Source organism: Meriones unguiculatus, chromosome 16 (genome assembly GCF_030254825.1).
Source record: "Meriones unguiculatus strain TT.TT164.6M chromosome 16, Bangor_MerUng_6.1, whole genome shotgun sequence".
Taxonomy (NCBI): domain Eukaryota; kingdom Metazoa; phylum Chordata; class Mammalia; order Rodentia; family Muridae; genus Meriones; species Meriones unguiculatus.
This window is the reverse complement of record NC_083363.1, coordinates 29505761-29522521: the sequence shown is the minus strand read 5'-3', so window position 1 is coordinate 29522521 and position 16761 is coordinate 29505761. Positions and strand designations below refer to the sequence as shown.

Below are 16761 nucleotides of genomic sequence, written 5' to 3'. Positions count from 1 at the left end.
AGTAAACTTGGTGTCGTGCTGATGGTGTTGATAGGCCAGAAGGGACTTGGACAAAGCGGGCCGAGCCTGTGGAACACAAGGCTGAGTGCGGAGCATGCCTGCTGAGCCCCGGGCGAGGCAGCTCCACAGGGCTAGGAATGGGGGCACAAAGAGTCTGCGTAGGTCATTACAGACACTTGAGTTGAGCATGGAAAAGGGAGTTTGGCTTTTACAGCAGTGGGAATGGGGTTTCTTTCGGGGGAGGTTGTTTTAAAGGGGTACTCTTAAGGTGACACAGAGGAGAGATTGAGAAAAGACAAAGGCAGAGGGACCTTTGTCTGTCTTCACGTGAGAGATGAAATAGCTTTTCCCAGAGATGTGCCAGTGGTGGTAGCTCATCAGTATATACGTTGTTCTGCCTTGAACCACTAGCCAGGGACATTTTCCCTGGGCAGCCCAGCGTAATGGCACGGGAAGAGGGATGTAGGTGGGAAAAACCAAAAGGAAAGAGGCAGGCGGTGGAGGGAAATGTGTGTAGGAGGAGACCGGAAAGGCTCAGTGGTGAAGTGCACTAAACATGAGGTCCCAAGAGTAGGAGCTTTACTAGCACATTACAGAGTCAGAGTTTTCAAGCGAGGCAGTCGTTGGGAACAGACAGACCTCAGCTCATCACGCGTCTTCCCCCACTGTGTGAGCTCTCTGAAGGAGTGCGCCTCAGGTTCTTCCCTCTGCATTTCGGCTTTGTGCGTATATGGGATGTTAGGTGGAAAACGGTGTGGTGTAGATTTCACCTACCTCTCCCACCAAAGCACCAAATTCATGGCTGATGAAATGGCTCTGTGAAGACAGCACGCGCTGTGCGAGCATGCGCGCTGGACTTTGGATCCCCAACCCCCAAATAAAAGCCAGGTAGGCTGGCAGCTATGTGTTACCCCAGCACCCCGGAAGCAGAGCCGGAATCACCAGGGCAAGCTGGCTAGGCGGTCTAGCTGACTGGCAAACTCTAGGTTCAGTAGAGAGACCCTTCCTCAGTAAATAAAATTTGCTATCAATTAAGGAAGACGTAGTAACAGCCTCAGACTGCCAGACATGCATGCATACATGTGCACAGGCTTCTACACGTGTCCATACTCACACACGTGAGCACAGCCGTACATACACACCATACACAAATAGCACACAGCAAGCAAAAACATCAAGTTCAGGGCCAGAGATACGAGCAGTGCTTTCCTAGTAACTCTTGTAGCTGCTCTTTTTATTTTGTGGGTTCTTCTTTTTCCCTGCCTTTATCTCCCCCTCCCTGTTTCACCCCCTAACACTAGATAGGAGAGGGACAAGGGTGGAGGGGAGAGAGGAAATAGGAAAATCCCTGAATCTCATTTCCCTTTGTTTCTTCTTTGACCATGGCTTCTAGCAAACTAAAACCATCCTCCTAAAGGTCCATCACAGTACCTGCCTCTCAGGCCCTTGCATTTATATACCCTCTAGAAGTCCCCAGAATTCTAAAGGACTGTCTGCAGCCAGCAAGCCATGCTTCTGCTAGAGCACAAGGCAAATCGTGGCCAGCCGCTGCGGGGAGTCCAAAGCAGCTCCACATCCCTACACCCGAGATTAAAACATAGTTTTCTATTTTCAGTTTTTTATTAAACCAAAATTCCAGAATTTTCACTACAGATTATTCTCCTCCCAGCATGGCATAAAACCGGATCGGGTGATACATACCCATAATCCCAGTGCTGAGGAAATAGAGGCAGGGGGATTCCAAATTCAGGGTCATCCTTGGTTATTTAAGAAGCGCAAGGCCAGTCTGTTGGGAGCATTCAGGTGGTATAGCATAGACAAGACAAATAGCTTTTGGAGTTGGGCAAACCGTGGAAATGCTAGGTCCGTGATGATTGAGTAGTCCTCACATTTGACCTAGCTTCAGATGCTCTGGGAAAGGTTTAGAGGTGAATTTCGGTGCCAGAGCATGTGTTTAGCATACTTGAGGCCTTGGGTGCAGGCTGCAGCAGCAAAAAGAATTGCGTTGGGTAAATACTATTCATCCCTCACCTCCTGCATTGACGGGGTGGAGCCCAGGTTTTTGCATGGCAGACAGGGCCGTGCCCTGGAGCTGTACTCCACCAGCCCTCTGCTCACAGCCTCCTCCATGCCTCCTCACTTCCCACCCCGTTTTAGTCTAGATTTGTTTGTTTCATGTGTGTTTACCTACATGTGTGTGCGCGCGTCACCTCATGCTTGGTGATCATAGTGGCCAGTAGAGGGCACTGTAACTCCCTTGGAACTGGAGTTACAGCCGGTTGTGGGCTTCCATGCAGGAATGGGACTTAGCAGCTAGGGCTCTTTCCCACCCAACCATCTCTCTAAGCGCTTCTCCCCCACCCCCACCCCCCCAGCCCGGCCTTCTTCTAGAGGCAGCTGCTCACTGTGTAGCTCAGGCTAGCTGTGAGCTCACTCGAGTTTGTGAGCCTTCTGTATTGCAGGCCTGTGCCACCATGCTCCACTCAGTCCTTCGATTTGTTTTATTATTTTTTGAGGCAGGGTTTTTCTGCGTAGCCCTGGCTGTCCTGGAACTCACTCTGTAGACCAGGCTGGGCTGAAACTCACAGAGATCCTTCCTCTGCCTACTGAGTGCTGGGATTCCGGGTGTGCACTGTTGCCGCTGCGGTCACGACCTCCTGGCTCAATTCTTCAATCTTGTAACAGATTTCCTCCTTATTTATAAGGAACACCGAGGAGATTAATGCCTATGCCAGTATTTTCTTAAAGCAAGTTCTCTGCAAGTCTCTAGACTAAATTCTAATGTGGTGGCCAGCAGTTCCCCATGGCTGTTAGCACTGAAATGTAGTTGACACCACCTACCAAGCATAAAGTTCCCACAAGAGTCTGAACACTATGCTGGGCAGTGGGGTTGCACCCTTTAACCCCAGTGCTCAGGAGGGAGAGGCAGGCGGGTCTCTGAGATGTCCCATAAAGTGAGTTCCTAAGGCCACACAAAGAAACCCTATCAAGGAAAAACAAAAAGCAAGAATGTAACATATCTCGTTAATCTATTAATTACATGTTCTAATTAATATCTTAGATATGCTGGGCTACTTAAAGTTAATTATACTTTAAAAAAATTGGAGCCCTGAATCAGGGAGGTGGCTCAGCATGTAAAAGCACATGCCCTCTGAGTCTGAATTCCCGAGCTTAGTGCCTGGACCCTGCCATAAAAAGCCAGATGTGGTGGAGTGCGCATGTAATCCTAGCACGCAGGAGACAGTCAGCAATGGAGTGAGGAGGGTGGGACAACAGCTCGTCCGCCCAGCTGGCCTGGAGTCTACGGGGCTGCAACAAGCCAGACACCCTTCCTTGTAGGGTGGAAGGAAAAAAGTTTTCCTCTGACTCCCACACCCAAGCATGACGTCTGTATGCATACCCTTGTGTGAGCACACACACTCACCCTCAGCTCCCTTTCCTCTCAATAAACTGAAGAGGTGGCCCCCAGCAGTGCGCTTAGGGGCATCAAGTCTTGGCTGTGACCCCCAGCACACACAGAATTGCTGCTAGAAAATCTCAGCTTGTACACGCGGCTCTCACTCGTAGCATACTTCTCTTGGAAAGGAGAGCTACGCCAGGCCTCCTGGGAGCTGATAAGTGAGGAAGTGGAGTTGGGGAAGGCAGGCAGGCTCCGTGGGAAACTGACATTCATCAGACAGATGGGCAATTTGCCGTGTAAATTGTGGGGGAGAGAGGCCCGTAGTGTGCAGACTCTCTCCAGTGGGACTCGGCCATCTGCTTGGTCCGCAAGGTGTCTTCCCCTGGTGTGCTGACACCTACAAAGGAGGCTGTGAGGGAAATCACTTGAGCAAAACCCCATGTCAAAGGAAGAAAGATGAGGCTTTTCCCCGCAGCCTTCCACGGATTAGACAGCGCTTCGCTCCGCCACCTTCCCAGGATCCTCTAGAGCGTGTGCTAGGAACTCTTTCTCCTCCTTGAGAACACTCTTTTCCTCGTAGATTTGAAATGCTAAGCTTACGATCTTCCTCCTGAAAGTGCTTTGTATTTAGAGATTAAAATTTTTTTATAAGATTTATGTATTTATTTTACATATGAGTGTTCTATCTGCACGTACACCTGCGTGCTAGAGAGGGCATCAGATCTCATTATAGATGGTTGGGAGCCACCATGTGGTTGCTGGAAATTGAACTCAGGACCCCTGGAAGAGCAGACAGTGCTCTTAACCTCTGCGTCATCTCTCCGGCCCCTATTTTCAAATATTTTGTGACATTTGATTTGCTCTGAATGGTGGGGAAATCAGAGGGGAACAGCAGGAGTCCCCTGCCATGGAGGTCTTGAGAGTGAGCTCACGGTGGTCAAGTTTATCAGCAAGCGCCTGTGTGCTGAGCGATCTCACTGTCCCAGGGCTTTTAAATTTGTTTGCTGATTTTGAGGTAGAGTCTCACTGTGTGGAGCTGTCTGTGTGTGTGTGTGTGTGTGTGTGCGCGCGCTCGCGTTCCCAAATGTGTGTTTGTGTCTATCTGCAGAGGAACATCTGCCAGAGGCAAGAAGGCAGTTGGGTTAGCTCGACTAAGTATCCAGTGTGGACTCAAACTGAGAGTCTGACCCAAGCAATTTAGGTTTAGTTAGATTTAAGCACAGCACAATTTGATGACTTTTCACTCAGTGATAATTCTCTCAGTCCAGTGTGCACAAGAAAGCTTGAGATGAGTAGCCCAGACTAGCCTTGAACTCTCAGGTGCCTCTGCCTCCTGAGTGCTGGGATGAGGGGAGGGATTAAGAGGCACAGCCAGCAGTCTGAGGTTTCTTTTTTTTGTGTGACACAGACTGCCCGGAAAGCCTTCCCCTGGCCTCTGCCATGCTACACTACAAGTGTGCTAAGTCATTTTAAACTTTTAAAAAGTCCTCTCATGTTCTTCAGGATTTGATTTTGCCACGCATTGTCTTTGAGTGTGAGGCTCCTTTGTTGGTTGTTTTCATGGGGTTTGTTTTTCTTGGAACACGCTGCACAACCAAAATATTTTACACGTTACTCATTGACCTAGACAGCATCGGGACTGAAGAGTTTGCATAACCAGCCAGCTCCCTAAAAACTCAGAAAGCCGTGCTGTTTACAATGGCTGCCGATTCTAGCCTTCTCCCACTGACCAGGGCTCCGTGGCCCAGACCGCCCTCCAGTGCCTGATCCTCCTGCCTCTACCTCCCAGGTGTTAGAATTATCCTTTTTTTTTTTTTTAACTAAATTTTTGTGCTTCCCATGTCATACTTATACGGGCATTTTGCCTGCACAGACCTCTGTGCATAGTGTGACTATGGTGCCCACAGAGCTTTGAAGAGGGCTTCAGACCCCTGGACCCGGAGTCACAGAAGGTTGTGAGCTGTCGCGTGGGTGCTGGGGCTGACTCTTTACTCTCCATCCCCTAACTAATTATGTAATTAGTTTGTGTTGTGTATGTACGTGTGGCGTAAGACCACTGTGGGGGTGTGTGACCGCTGTGCGCATGTGCAGAGACCAGAGGATGCTGGCTCATGTCTTGGTTGGCCTCCACCTCATTTTTTAAGGCAGGCTCTCAGTAAAACCTGAAGCTCACCGTTGGGGCGAGGCTGGGGGGCCGGCAGACTCCTGGTGTGTACCTGTGTCTGGCTTTGCCTTTGTTTTATGTCAGTGCTGGGGATTGGATCTTAAGCCCTGTTTCTTTTACAGCCAGTACCCTTACACACCAAGCTACCCCCCAGCGCCAGGGCTGCCTCAGTGGCTTAGTTTTGATGATGTCTCAGTGAGCATCAGGCTAGGGCGGGGCTGCTGGTAGCAGTTTCCCTTTTTTTCTACTTATGATGATGACATCATGTATAAGAAAACTGGAGCTGATAGAATAACTCACTTAGGAATGGCGCCTGCCACCAAGCCCACCAGCTCTGAGTCCATTACCCAGGACCTCCGTGGCAGAAGGAAACTGATTTCCTCAGGTTGTCCTCTGACCTGTACATGTGCCTCTTGTATGCGTGGGTATGTGGGCATGTGCTCACGCACACACATGCTAAGTAAATGCAATAGAAAAACTTAAAGTACCAGATTTATTGCTTTTATTATATCTAAAGCATTCTTCAAAATAAATCGGCCTTCGCCCCATGGGTCTCCGCCTCTGCAAACCCTTCCCAGACACTGGCCCTTCAGCACTGGCCATTCTGCTGCCCACACTGGTGCATTGTTTTTGCTGACACCCGCCTAATCTATTAGGCTTATTTCCACCCCCCTTCATTTCAAACAGGATTTACTTTTTGCTTCTTAACATTGTTTTCATTTGTTATTTGTTTTTGAGACAGGGTCTCTTGTAGCCCTAGCTGTCCTGGAACTCTATATAGACCAGGCTGACCATGAACTCACAGAGATCTACCTATATCTCCCTCTCAGGAGCTGGCATTAAAGGCGTGTCATCGTGCATGGCCTAAATTGCTTTTGAGGCAAGGTTTCACATATATCCCTGGCTAGCCTGGAACTCACTGTACAGGCCAGGCTCTACTATGACGCTCCTGCCTCTGCCTCTCAGGTATTGGGATGACAGTGTGTGCCGCCATTCCTGTCAGAAGTTAAGGGCCTGCAAACAGGCCTGCTCTCAGCCTGCCCACACTTACAGTTGCTTTTCCAGGTTTTAAGGAATTTCACAATTTCTAAATTCATCTCCTAATAATTTTTCTTGGCCTTTTCTGCATTTTCTTTGTGCTAAAGGCCTCTAGCTGAGTGACAGTGTGTACATCCTTAACTGAACAGGAGCTGCAAAACCAGAGCTAACCATGTTGAGTTTGACTCTTCCTCCTGTGCGTGTGCATGTGTGTGGATCTGCCTCAGGGGACAGCCATAGGTGTCAGTCCTTCCACCTTGTTTTGTTGTTTTGGATTTTGGAGACAGGATTTCTCTGTGTAGACTTGGCTGTCCTGAACTCTCTTTGTAGACCAGGCAGTCTTTGAACTCACCTGCCTCTGCCTCCCTCAGTGCTGGGATCACAGGCCACGGTGCCTGGCCCTTCCACCTTGTTTTAGACAGGGTCTCTTTGTGTGCATTGCTGTGTACACTAGCTGGCCCATGAACTTCCAGCAGCTCGGTCTGTGCCTCCCCAGAGGAAGACAGTGGGAGTCCGGATGTGTGTGCTGTCGTGTCTGTTTTCATGAGGGTTCAAATTCCAGGCATTAGGCCTTGTAGGTTAGCACTTCACCTAGATACTGTTCTGTTCCCGGGGAGGATTCTCTGAGAGAGCAACTCTTTCTTCTTGTTGTTGCTTTGGTTTGGTTCTTGTTTTTTTTTTTTTTTTTTTTTTTTGGGGGGGGGGGACAGGGTTTCTCAGTGTAGTCCTGGAACTCACTTTGAAGACCAGGCTGGCCTTGAACTCAGGTCCTCCTGCTTCTGCCTTCTGAGTGCTGGGTGGGATTAAAGACCTGCCCCACCACTGCCCAGCAAGGCAGCTCTTAGGAAAGAAAGCATTTCATTTCATGCTTCTCCTTTCAGAGGCTCAGCCCGTTACCTTGGCAGGGAGCCCAGCAGCACACCCATTGCTGGAGCAGTGGCTGAGAACTACCTCCGAGTCCACAGGCAAAGCCTGGCCTGGCGTGAAAGCCCGCTCCTGGTGACACGTTTCCTTCAGCAAGGCCACACCTCCTAACCCTTACAGTTTTTTCAAATAGGCCACTCCTTGGTGAGTAGGCATTCAAATATAGGAGCCTCTGGAGGCCATTCTGTTTGTTTGATTTTTCAACACAGGGTTTCTCTGTGAAGCCTTGGCTATCCTGGACTCGATTTGTAGACCAGGCTAGCTTTGAATTCACAGAAATCAGCCTGCCTCTGCCTCCCTGAGTGTGGGGATTACAGGAGTGTGCCAGGGTACCCAGCAGTGAGGGGCCATTCTTATTCAAACCATCCAACCTACCAAGCTGTCCCTCCTGCCCTGATACCTTCATTTTTTCTTTTTACCGCAGACTAACTAAAAATATACTCATATTCTTTCCTAACTTACAGAATGTCATTCTTTCACAAGAAATTCAGTGAGTTCAAAGTAGAATTAGGTAGAAAAGACCAATTACTAGATAATGCTTTATTGATGTACTCAGTGATTTACTTAGAACACTGCTTTCACTGCCTGTCTGCCGAGCATGACTTCGCGTGCTCTGTGGAGCAGAGCGGCCTGGAGGACAGCGGGAGCCTAGTGATGCTCTTACCAACCTGCTGACTGCCACAACCTTGCTTGCTCGTCGCCCCGCCTTGTGGCTTTAGAATATAAAACGAGAATGCAAACTGGACCTGGAATGGAGCTGTCCTGGCTTCGGACCACTTGAGGCAGTTCCTGTCTTCACCCCTACTGGTGTCGGAGTGCTTATTCCAGAAAGGTTATTCCAAGATCACCTGGAAGAGTCAGGGAAACCAGCCAAGAAATGTAACCCTTTCGTGCTGCGAATATAACATTACTAGTGTCTGTGTGTCTGACCGGGAAGCCTGGCTGCTACAGTGCATGTGTAGGGGCAGAGGACAACGGCGTGGCGTTGGCTCTGGGGATTGAATCAGGCCACCAGGCCTGTGTGGCAAGCACCTTTACCCACTGAGCAGTTTGCTAGTCTCTGGGATGAGTTCCTGCATGTGAGTTCCTTAGAAGCAGCAAGCATTCCAGAGGGTGATGTCCTGCAGTTACAGACTTACCAGCGCAGAACCACCTCACAGCAAAAGGAGTGCAATGAAGATGCTTGTCCTAAATGACATTAAAATGCTCCTTATCCCAACACTGGTGTGGTGGTGCGTACCTTAATCACAACACTCCAGAGACAGAGGTAGACAGATCTCTGTGAGTTCAAGACCAACCTGATCCACATAATGAGTCCCAGGACAGCCAGGGCTGTGTAGAAAGACCCTGGTCAAAAAGCCAAAAAGAAGAAAAAACAGAACAAAACACCCCAAAACTGTTACTTCCTCTGTAAGTGATCACTGCCTAGCAAGCTTGCTAATTTGGGTGCCCATTGGAAAGGATTCATTAAATAGGTCTAGTTTTCAGTCTTGCTTTTGATCTTACAAAATAGTCATCATATTTACACCCCTCCCCCCCCACCCACTAGAGGCAGATTCTCACTATATAGCCCTGGCTGGCCTCTACTCATAGACAGCTTCCTGCCTGTGTCTGTGAGTGCTGGGCTCAAGGGCATGTACCACCAAGGCCTGCTAGGCTCTCTGCCTTTGTTACATGTTATGGCATACTTATGTCCAAAGCCCCTCACCTATTACCTAGCACACTGTAGGAGCTAAAAAGTCTAATACACACTGAACAACCTGATTACTAACAGAATTAATAGAAACCTTCCATTTCCTGAGCTCATCCTCAAGAAGGAAAGGAAGAACTTAAGGAAATGCACCTCTTCTCTCTCTCGTGGGACACTGATTTCATAGTTCACAATTCATTCTCAAAACTGTTTTTGCTTACGTTTATTGTATGTGTCTGTATGGACATTCATGTGCCATGATGCAGGTTTGGAGGCCAGAGGGAATCCGTTCTCTCCTCTTATCATGGAGGTTCCAGGGTGGCAGCTGAGTGAGGACTCAGAGTCGCTGGATCCTGGTTTGTGTCTTTGAGACAAACTCTCATTCTCAGACCAAGCTTGCCTGAAAATTACTAGGTAGCCCAGGCTGGCCTCAGATCAAGTCTCCTGCCTCAGCCTCAGCTGAGATTGTAGACAAGACCATGAGCCCCACTCCCAGCTCCTGTTATTTTTTCCTACAGTCATTTTTTTTTTCTTTTCATTGAAACCTCGAAATTGAACTTGGGTAGGAAGGCTGTGGAGAGGGCCAAGTGGGTAAAAGCACTTACTGTGCAAACGTGAGGATCTGAGTTCAAATCCTCAGCACTCCTGTAAAATGTTGGGGGTGGCTGTGTGTGCCTGAAACCCAAGTGTGACAGGGCGGAGCCAGGCAGGTTCCCGAGAAGCTCCTGAGGTCGAGGAAAGGCCAATCCCAGAAGCTTTTTGGCCAGCCATCCTAGCCAAAATGGCAAGCTCCTGGTTCTGGTGAGAGACCCCATCTTGAATATTATGGAGTGTGATAAAGGAAGAGATCTGTTGTCCTCTAGTTTCACGTGTGCACATACGAGTGTACAGCCACATACATGCACGCACTCCCCAAAGACAGATAAAATACTACAAATTTTAAAAACACTGCAGGGCCTTTAAATACATAAAATTGGGCAAAACAGGGCTAGCATGATGGCTCAGGCAGTATAGGCGCTTGCTGCCAAGCCTGAAGACTTGAGTTTACCCCCCTCCGTTCACAGGGTAGAGAGAGGTAACTGGCGCCCAGGAGCTATCCTCTGGCCTCCAAGCATAAATTAATGTACTTTTGTATTGGACATAATACATGACAGTGGATTTTAGACAGTGGGTGTGAGGCAGCACAGAATACTCATTCCTGAGAGGGGATATTAATGTCGTGAGCCTGTAAGTCCCCAGCTTGCTATTAGGCCATAGCACAGAGAGGGACAGCTGGCAGGTGAAACGGCTGAAGTCCACAGGGCAGAGAACACACTCTGGAAATCTGCAGTGCCTCTTTCTCCAGGTAATAAATTGGTGGGGGGCTGTTTCCTGGGGATGGAGCATAGGACCTCCTAATGCTCCTGACACAGTCTAGGGCTACGCTGTACGGCTGAGCACTGTCCACATCTGTTAATTACCCACAAGTCTTAGGAACCACCCAAACGGATTAACGCTAACTATACTTGAACTTCACTCAGGGCACCTAGTAAAACGTGTAATTCATGGAGCACCAAGTGAAGTGCTCAGAAGGGCCTCAGTGTAGGCTGGAATTAACCTGCTACTAAAAATTCACGGGGGGCTGGTGAGATGGCTCAGCAGGTTAAGGGGCCTGCTTCCAACCCCCAGGATCTACAGTGGAGAAGAAAGTGGATTTCCACAAGCTGTCCCCAGCCTAAAGCAACAAACTAAACAGTTCAGAAAGCTTGCGCTGGGACTGTGGCTCAGTTAAGAGAGTGGTTGACCAACATACATGAAGTCCTGGGCTCCATCCCCAGCACCATGGAGACCACACACATCCATTGGGAGGTGGAGGCAGAAAGATCAGTTCAAGCTCATCCTCAGCCTCATAGCAAATTCAAGGCCAGTCTGTTTCACATGAGACCGTGCCTAAACACGGGTAGGGGTGCCTGTCAAGCAGCAGTGAAGCCTGAAGACCTAAGATTGATCCCCAGAACCCACTTACAGGTGGAAGAAGTGAACCGACTTCCACCAAATGATCCTCGGACCTCCACATGTGTGCCATGGCCCACACATGTCTACATACATTATGCACACCTACAGTTAAGTAATTTGAAGGCAGCCTGGCATGGTGGTGCACGCTTTTGATCCTAGCACTCTGGAAACAGGTGTAGGCAGATCTGAGTTTGAGACCAGCCTGATCTACATCGGACCATGTTTCAAAAGACCAAATAAAGAAGGAAAAAAAAAAAAAAGCCAAGATTCAAAAGGATCAAAATGTTTTAAAGTAAATTACTATATCCTAAACCCCAACTATGGATATAAAAATGCCTGGCACCTGGGGCTGGAGAGATGGCTCAGTGGTTAAGAGCACTGGTCGTGCTTGCAGAGGGCCCAGGTTTGGCTCTTAGCACCCACATGATGGCCCAGAACCATCTGTAACTTCCAAAGGATCAGATGCCCCTTCTAGCCTCCTCTAGTGCTGGCCACTCATGGTAAACAAAATGCAGGCAAAACACCCACACCTAAAAATAGTTTTTTAATTAAAAAATACTCAGCACCTGGCAATATAAATTTAACGTACAGATGTTTACCCGCTGTGATGGCCCTGCAGGAGGCTGAGGAAGAAGGACCACTTGACTTTTTCAGGCCAGGCTGGATACTTGAGACCCTGCACTCAAAACTAATAACAAGCTGGGCAGTGGCACACGCCTTTAGTCCCAGTACTCTCCAGGCAGAGGCAGGTAGATCTCTGAGAGAGAGTTCCAGGACAGCCAGGGCTACACAGAGCAATCCTGTTTCAAAAAAACAGAAAAGGAAAAAATTAAAAATAAAAGAAAGAAACAGATGTTTGGCATTCAGTCAAGGGTGAACAGAGATCAAAGTAGCAGGAAATGCCACTCATAATGAGCAGACCATAAATGGCTCTGTGGAGGGAAACGGTTAAAAGTTGATACTGTTTTACATAAGCTTAAAATCTTAGCGCGAGGCCTGGGGTGCCGCTCAGTGACAGAGCACATATAGCAAGTCTGAGGCGATGGTTTCTGTCTGCAGCAGCGCAGAATACAGAGATAGGCAGACACCTGGGGACTTGTGGACCCCGCAGCCTGTCTGCGAGGTAAGCCTTAGGACAGTGAATGATCCTAACTAAAAATAGAAAAAAAGCAGACAGTGTATGAGGAGCACCAGAGGTTATCCTCTGGTGACACACACACACACACACACACACACACACGCACACACACCCCTCCCCCCCAGCTCGAAACTTGTAGAGATGAAAACAATGTTTGAAAATAAAAATATATAGTGGATAAAGGGCCAGGAATGTAGCTCAGTTGGTAGGATGCCTTTCTAGTATATTTGAGCTCTGGGGTCCATCCCCCATACCACATGAACCAGGTGTAGAGGTGCACACCTGTAATCCCAGCTCTTCAAAAGGGGAAGCAGTAGGTCAGAAGTTCAAGCTCATCCTGGGTTACAAATTGGATTTGAGGCCGGACTGGTCTGCATTAACTCTCTGTCTCATCAAAAAGAGAGAAGGAAGGAAAGGAAAGGAAGAAAACAAGAGAAACCTGGTGAGACCAGCAGATGACATGCTGCAAATGAGAGAAGTGACACAGGGTTCTAAGCTTGATTCCCTGGCACCACCCAAACCAAAACAACCACAAGGAAACAGGGTGTGGTGGTTCATGCCTGTACACCCAGACCTGGAAAGGCTGAAACAGGAAGATTGCCAGGAGTTTGAGGCCAGCCCAGACAATGTAATGAGACCCTGTCTCAGAACAGCAGCAGAGGCGGGAGAGGTGGCTCAGTGGTTAAGAGCACTCGTTGAGCTTGTGGAGGACCCAGGTTTGATTTCCAGCACACAGGACCAAGCTAACGAGGTCAACGTACGTCAGGCAGTACTGATTGTATTCAGTGTTCGGGGAGTGGAAGGAGGAATTGGGTGGATACGATCAAGAGATGCTGTATACGCATGAAATTCACAAAGAGTAAATAAAAGATAGTGAAAAGAAATGGGTTAGGAGCTGCTTTTGCAGAGGACCCTGGTTTAGGGCATGCCAGCCTACAGCCATCTGTCCTTCCAGTTCCAGAGACTCTGATGCCATCTTCTAAGCTCCATGGGCTCCTGCACACACATGACACATACACACACATACATAAATAAATAACATAAACCTTAAGGACTCAACATTCAAGAGCACTAGCTGCTCTTGCAGAGGATCCGAGTTTGGATCCTAGCACCTACATGGTGGCTCACAGCTTTCTATAACTCTAGTCCTGAGAGATCTGATGCTTTCTTCTGAGCTCCTGGGGCACAGGTCACTCACACGGTACACATAAATATACACACACAAACACATACATACATGCATACACACACATACAAGCAAAACACTGTAGACATAAAATAATAACTTTTAAAAGCTTAAAAATATTTTTAAGCTTGGTGGTGGTGTTGCATGCCTTTAATCCCAACGCTAGGGAGGCAGACGGATCTCAGAGTTCGAGGCCAGCCTGGTCTACAGAGTGAGTTTCAGAACAGCCAACCTTGTTTTTTTTTTTTTTTTTCCAACCTTGTCTTGAGAAAACCAAAAAAATGTGTGTGCGTGTGTTAGTGTTTTGTTTGTTTTTTAAGAGAACTGGAAATGGCAGTGGTGCGAGTGTCTGGTTGGTTTTTTTTTTTTTTTTTTTTTAAGATTTATTTATTATGTATACAGTGTTCTGCCTGAACGCCAGAAGAGGGCACCAGATCTCATTATAGATGGTTGTGAGCCACCCTGTGGTTGCTGGGAATTGAACTCAGGACCTCTGGAAGAGCAGCCAGTGCTCTTAACCTCAGAGCCACCTCTGCAGCCCCTGGTTGGTCTTTTGTTTGTTTTGCTTTTGTTCTCTTTTTGTCAGCTGGACACAAGCTAGAGATATCTGGGAAGAGGCACCTCAGTGGTGAAAACAGCTCCTGGAGTTGTCTGTAGGCAAGTCTGTGGAACATTTTCTTGACTGATGTGGGAGGGCCCAGCCCACTGTGTGCTGTCACGCCTGGGCAGGTGGTCCTGGGTCAGCTCCTGCCCCCTCCTGCCGCGAGGGTCTCCTCTGTGCTGGAGGGTGCTGTGGAAGTGCAAGCTGAAACCATTTCCTCCCCCCAAGTTGCTTTTGGTCCTGGTCTTCATCACAGCAATACCAACCCTGAGACTGTGGGTAAAAGTGTGAGTCTCGGAGTGAGATGCATGTTGCTGAGGGCTCCGTTCCTGCTACCCTTTGCAACCTGACAGGGTCTCTGTGGCGCCCCCTGCTGCTTGCCAATGCAGTGCCTGAGCCTGAAACAGCGCCTTCATTGTCCTCCTTTGATGAGCTAGCCTGCTCTGTTGGCTTTTGCCTGCTGTGTTGGCTTTTCTTGGTTTTAGGAGACAGAGTTGCTTTGTGTAACAGAGCCCTGGCTGCTCTGAACTCCCTTTGTTGACCAGGCTGGCCTCCAACTCACAGACATCGCCTGCCTCCGCCTCAAAGGGGTATGCCACCTCACCAGGCTCTTTGCCATCATCTCTAGGATGTATTTTGGAAGAAAAGAACAGAGAGCTGGATGTGACAGCTTGAGGTAGAGGCAGGAGGATCAGGAGTTCAAGTTCATTCTTGGCTCCACGGTGAGTTCAAGGCCAGCCATGGCTACATGAGAATCTGTCACCAAAAAAAAACACAAAACAAAACAAAACAAAACAAACAAACACCAGGCAGAGCAAGATAAGGAAGGAAGTAGTTCCACTCGTCTGTATGTTGCAAGCTTCACCTGAAAGAAGTTGAAAGAGTACAGAAACCAAGGAGGAATCCAGAGATGGTGTGTCCACCAGGGAGGGCTCCAGAGACAGTGCAGGGTGCAGGCCATTTCCTACAAGCCTAAGGACCTAACTCTGACCCCTTTGACCATGGCAGGAGGCAAGAACCAGCTCAGTACTGTCCACACATGGGCCACGACACCCACACACAACACAGCCACGACACCCACACACAACACACACATACTCACTCACTAAACACATACATTAGCTAATTTAATAAAAACTACATTGGGGAGCCAGAGAGATGGCTCGGCGCTCAAGTGCGCTGCCGGCCTTTCAGAGGGCCCAGGTTCAATTACTAGCACCTGCTTGGCAGCTCAGCACCACAGGGTCCAACACCCTCTTCTGGTTCCTCAGGCAGCAGGCACACGTGTGGTATACATGCACACTTGCAGGCAGGCGCTCATTGGGGAAGTTGCTTTGTTCTTATTGCGGGGCGTGCACTTGTGGTGGTCCAAGGACAACTGTGTGGACTTGGTTCTCTGCTTCACCTTTCTGTGTGTTGCATGGGTGAAACTCAGGCTGCCAGGCTTGTGTGGCACAGGCCTCAGCCCGCTGAGACATCTCATACAAGCCCTTTGGTTGTTGTTTGAGATAGGATCACTCTGTAGCTCAGGCTGGCCTTGAACAAGCGTGTGCCACCACTCCCAGCCCTGGGCCTTTAAAAAGTAGAATTCTCAGGGTCCCCTGACTATGAAGGCTCATAGCATTCTATTCACAGGCTAGAGAAGGTTGCCCGCCTGCTTGGGCTGTCTTTCAAATCGAGTGTTTGACAAGTCTCACTGGTTCGCTGGAGAACCTGAATTCGTCTAACAGCGTAAACCTGTTTAGCTGGAGTAGAACTGAGCGTGTTGAGCCCCCGGGTTCCAGCCCATCATCAAATGTGTGTGTGTAATTGTTCTGCTGGGACTTAGTGAGTAGCTCGTCACCCTGAACTTAGAGGTGACAAATAATCTCAGTGCTTTGAAGAGCTGGTGGGGGGAGACTCCTCCTGGGGTGGCCGGCTTCACCTCTCAGGCTTGAGCTTCCTCACAGAATCTCCACACAGAGGAGCTATTGCAGGTGTCGGCAGGGAGGGAGGAAAATGGGGGAGTTATGAACATGGTTTTTGAGGGGTAGGTTTTTCTAGGTGTGTGTGGTGTAGGGTGTTTGTGTGTACATGTGTGTAGAGGCTGGAGGTCAGCTCTGGGTGTCAGTCCTCGGGAGTCACCCTCGTTTTTTCTGAGGCAGGCTCCCACTGGGACCTGGAGCTCGTCAGTTACGCTGTGATGGCCATCAGTGAGCGCCAAGCTTCCTTCTGCCGCTGCACCCCGGCACTGGGATTGCGAATGTGTTCTGCCATGCCCAGCTTGTTACGTGGGTGCGAAGAGTCAAACTTTTTACCAGCTGAGCCATCTCCTTAAGCCCTCATTCACAGTTTCCTTAACTAGCCTGTATCAGAGCCTTAGACACTGTACTTTTTGTGATGAGAAGAATCAAACCTAGGCTTCACATGAGCTGGGCAGCTGAGTCCCAGCGTCAACTTTAGAAATCAAGGTTAGAAGGACCCGGCATGATGGTGAAGGCTTTTAATCCCAACACTCTCAGGCAAAGGCCAGGGGAGTTCAAGGCCAACCTGGTCTACATAGTGAGTTCCAAACCAGCCAGGGAGACGTAGTGAGACTCAGTCAAAAACAAAAACAAAAACAAAAAAACCTTAGAAGGATAATAA

General features: G+C 48.8%; 1 protein-coding gene across 3 annotated transcripts in view; it reads left to right on the top strand.

Moving 5' to 3' along the window:
• The window catches only part of Bicral (BICRA like chromatin remodeling complex associated protein), a 92040-nt gene that overhangs the window by 34782 nt on the left and 40497 nt on the right, over positions 1-16761 (top strand). The window lies entirely within an intron of this gene.